Genomic DNA, 5,001 nt, shown 5'->3' on the forward strand with positions numbered 1-5,001 from the left:
GTATATGATTTAACATTTCATTTGTCGTTATATATCTAATTATCTTTATAAATAAATATATTATATTATCAGGAATTTGGTTTTATCTCTCTAGAGAACCCTGTCTAACACACACATTCAGAATCTTCTTAAAGTAAAAGAAAATAACTTTATTGTGGGATGGATTGATTCAAGGATCAGGGCAGCACAGAGTGTTTGAGGGTACAAGAGACACCAGATCTCAAATATCATTTAAGGAGAACATTTATTAAGTCCTAAGCAGGACAGACAACACTAAGACAAAGGCACATCATCCAGATGAGGGAGGGCATCAGCACAGGCCATAAGTGTCCAAGGACTCATCCCCACACGGCCACGTCAATAGGGAATTAACGGCCCTGCTACGAAATCGTAATTGGTGGCAGCTGGACTCATCACAGTTGCAGGTGGGTCTCGCAGCAGCAGACGTGGAACCGTGCGTGGGACGTGTACATTAGGTTAGAGGAGTTTACAAGATCGGTCCAGGGCCTTTCCCACCAAGGCAGTCAGGGCATGATTCATATGACTGGACTAGGTGACCCACTGTCCAGCGCTCTCCATCAAGGATGTCCCCAGGCAAGTCCCTAAGGAAGACCGCCTTTCTCTGGGCTGCCTTAGGAGTGGAGGGAAATCCACTTTCCAATACGCTCTGCCCCAAGGCAAGACCTCGCACATCCCTGGGGAATGCTCAGAGTTGTTGGCTTAAAATCGTGACCATGGAGGCGTAAAATCCATGCAGGGTCTCTGCAAATGGACTTGAGGCTTTCACCTTCATCTGTCACTTTCTGCAAGTGGGGTGCTGGGGGTGGTGGGGTGGTGGTGGTGTGCGTGTAAGGTCTAATATAAGAGCCACCGGGCAGTTCCATTAGCGGGAGCTGAGGACAGATATTTATCGTCCGAAGGGAGAAGTTTCTCAGCAACATTCTGATTGGCCGGCCCTCTATGGACTTGCCTGGGCTCACACATGCACACGCTGCACGCACGCTGGCCAAGACATGTTCCTGGAGTCCTGGGCTTGCCTGCACTTGTCTGAACAGCCACACTGCCGCTTCACAAAGAGGATGAGTGGTAGAACTTCAAAGCCGAACCGGACTGCAAATAACGTGGAGTTCAGTTTGGGCCCTCAGCTGCCATTTAAGATGCCCATCACGCTTGATTTTCCCTTCCGCACCTGAAAGCAGAAATACAGCCGGAAACCAAACGGAGCTTAGGGAGCCAATGCGGAGTTATTTCTGGGTATCCCGAATGCCTCCGTGTGTCCAATTTCTCATCTGACAAAACGGAGCCTTGGTTCCCCTCTTGTCTGAACGGCTCAGATACTGGCAAACATGTTAGATTTTAAGTACTCAGGCACAAGTCCAAATGTCTAGAATAACATCTGCCACAGAACAGTGCTAAAAATAATCAAAATCCAGAGACATGGAAACCTAAGGTTTATTCTGAGCAATTATTTTAGATGCATATAGGAGACCATCTGAGTCTTAAAAAAAGCAAATGGCTTGATGTGTATTAGTTAGACTTATAAAGAGAAGAGGCAAAGAAAAAGAAGTCAGCCTTTGGCTAATCTTAAGCCTGCCCTGCCCCTTTTCCCGAGATCAGTTGATTAATAGGTCCAGATGAGTGTGAACGAGCACCTAGCCATTACAAGGGTCTCTTTCCCATCACACCCCACACCTTCCCACTCTGGGGACCTCCAGTGTGGGTTAGAGTTTACTTACCCCCACCGCCTTTAAACTTCCCAATCAGGAGGAGACACGGATTGTTGAGGGTATCGGCCAACCTTATAGGCTGAGTTAAGCACACCTGTGTGATGTCAGGTGCCTAGCATTGTGTGTGGGCCCAGGTTTCCCTTCACCTGTGCCTAGGTGACTTGGGTCTGAGCATGTTCAGTTCTGGATTTTCCCATAGGTGTCTCATTAGCGTGCCTGATTTCTTTCCAACCTCTTAGTTGTGGCATGGACAGCTAATTTTCGTTTGGCATTTGGGGGAGACAATTCCCTTTATCCCTAATTTAACTACCTACCCGTGCCCTGAAATAAGCAATGGGCTGCCAGCAATAAAGTTGATGGTTCCAATCCACCGGCCACTCTGAGGGAGAGAGATGAGGTTGTCCGCTCCATAAAGACTTATTCTCCGAAGCCGAGGGTTACTGTGAGCCAGAATCCACAGCGTGACAATGGGTTATTGGGTTTAGTGGGTAAGAAAACCCTAAAATCCACGTATATGTCTGCTATGAAGTTTTCTCCTTGACAGTAGGTGCTCAACGCAAATCTGTTGAGCTAATGCAGCTAACCTTCTATGCTCATTCAGGGTGAGAGCTGAGCTTGGCTGGGAAGGCCCAGGCACTTTCTGGATAAAATTCTTGTGGCCTCAAGATGACAACAGTCATCTACTCACCCTTGACGATGTCTCTAAATCCGAGGAAGATGCTCCAGACAAAATTAACCAAACAAAGAAAACATTCAGCCAGACTTTTCTTCCTGATCAGACCTTGCTCCTACTGAGCACTTAGGGAAATAGAGTGGGGGAGTGCCTTCCAAAAAACCCACACTCACTGCTATTGAGTCAGTTTTGATTCAGAGAGACTCTATGGAGAGTAGCACTGCCCCTGGGGGTTTCTGAGGCTGTAAGTCTTTAGGGGATTCTGGGGAGCCCCTGTGAGGGTAAACATGCATCTTGAATACCTCAGTCTTCAGATTAATTCTTGGTCTAGGGACCCACCAAAGGAGACTTGGTGGCATAGTGGTTTCGTACGAGTTGGCCTGCCCTCCTTAAGGTCAGCAGTTCAAAACCACCAGCCACTCCTCAGGAGAAAGATGGGGATTTCTACTCACATTAACAGTTCCACCCTGTCCTATGGGGTCACTGTAGGTCAGCATGGACTCGATGGTAATGAGTTTGGAGGTTTTGAAGAGACCCACCTGTCTGTGGAATCAGGAAGTTCCTCTCCCAGCTGGGGTGGAGCTCACAGGTAGTGGGAGAGGAGGGAGGAACCCGAAAGGAACTGTGTTCTTACTGGCTTTCTCTTCTGCCTTCTCTAAGGGAAACTTCACACTGGATCGAGCACTACTAGATAGGGTTGAACAGAATTCAGTTCACTGCTATGAAGCCGAGGCTACTCTCCCTATCCAACCCCAACAATGGAAATCCGGTCACCCTTTTTATAACATGAAGAACTGAGGTTGAGTGGGAGACTGGGAAAAGCCTCACCTTACCAAGAAGACTTTACAGAGTAATGATGTGGTGGGGACTGGGCCCCAGGATGCCTAATTCCAGATCCCGAGCCAAGTCCCAGATGAACATCCTCTTCGGTTCTCCCAGCCGTGTCTTGCCCTTTATGCATCGAGATGACTCCCTTCTCCTTCCCAGTGGCTCAGTCCCCTAGCCTCGAGCAGGCCAAAGTTCTAGAGGCAGTTCTCTCACCCCTGCCCGCACGGAAGGCCAGCACACAAGCCCAGACTGCAGAGCGGGGACCTCAGTGCTCTTGTGACTGAGGCCTAGAGAAAGCTTGTCCAGAATCACACAGCTCCCGGGCCACAGATAGGAGGTATAGTAGGGCTTAAATTCTGAGCAAGAAGTTTACAGTTTAAAGTGATAGCCCAAAATTAATTTCTAAGTCTCCACATGGACTGAACTGCTATTGAATTCTTGCTGGCCGTTAACTGGCAACATGAATATCTTTGCCCCCAGGCAGACTGTATCAAGAAATGATGACTACCACTCCCTTAGCCAGTCCAGTCTACCCCAGTGGACTTGTCCAAGTGTGTCCATGACACACTGGGGTGCTAGGTCTCCTGGTCCACATGGTCATGAGGCATATCCTAACGGCCTTGGTTGGGGGGCCCTGGACCCACCTTGTACATGGTTCTCTCTAGAAGAATGCATGTGTCACCACCCTGGTCTTATTCTGTAGTCCCACTGATGTCCTGATCTGCCACTGATCAGGCTTTTGCGACGGGTTCCCTGGTTCTCCCATGTTCTATTTGAGGATCCATGTCTTTGTAAAGCCTTGGATGCCATTATGATCTTGGGAAGATGTCTTCCCTCCTCTAGTTGATGTGCCTTTGTCTCTGTCCTGTTGAAGATGCAATAAAGGTGTCTCTATAAGTTATGTTTGAATTTTGGGTCTCTTTTCTCCCCTTCCCCAGGGGAGATCCGGGAACAGATTCCGGCTCTTCCGCTCTCCCTTTGCCTCTCTCTACACCAGAGCTGCTTTAGCCACAAAGCTCTTGCCTCAAAATTCCCAGAATGCCTTTTCTGACCCCTGGCTACAGCCATACTAATTGATGGACCTGGGCCCTTTATGGGGTGACGGTCTTTTCTAGGGGCATTTGAAGAGCCACGCAACAGTGTGGTAGGCTGGGTTGTCTAGGGCAGGGGTCGGCACCCTGCGACTCTGAGGCCTGTATGTACTTTCAGTACATACACAGGGCTCTGAAATAAAATCAGGGGAAAAACACTATCATCGTTTCATTTATAAAAATTTTAGAGGATATTATTCAGATAAGGGTGATTTCATTTGTTTGTAAAAAAAACACATTCATGGCTCTCGAATACTTTTAAAATTGTGAAGGACAGGATGGGCTCTTTCATCTCAAAAGTTTGCCGGCCCCTGGTCTAGAGAAACAGACCGGTGACCCTCCCTCATCTATGTCTAAGGAAGAATCTGAGGCCATGATGTCATTTCATATCAAGAAAGCGTTCCAGCCCAGTCTAGCTCCTGCCCAAGGCCCAATGCCAGCCAGGGCCCTCTTCAGACTCCCAGGGCTGCCAGCCGGTGACGCAGAAAGGTGAGCTGGAAAGCAGGGAGATCATCCGCCAGCGGGTGCAGAGTCACGTGGATCCGAGGTGGGTGGGGAAATGGCAGGGTGCTTACAGCCGGGAAGCTGGCTCCCATGGCTAACAGCCCACATGGTGCTGCCCTTCGAGGCACAGAGTCCCAGCAAGGATGAAGGGAAGGGCAAGCGAGGGGAGAGCAAGTCT

This window comes from Echinops telfairi, unplaced genomic scaffold, assembly GCF_000313985.2.
Source record: "Echinops telfairi isolate 266 unplaced genomic scaffold, ASM31398v2 ScPeMD7_17;HRSCAF=63, whole genome shotgun sequence".
Classification (NCBI taxonomy): Eukaryota; Metazoa; Chordata; class Mammalia; order Afrosoricida; family Tenrecidae; genus Echinops; species Echinops telfairi.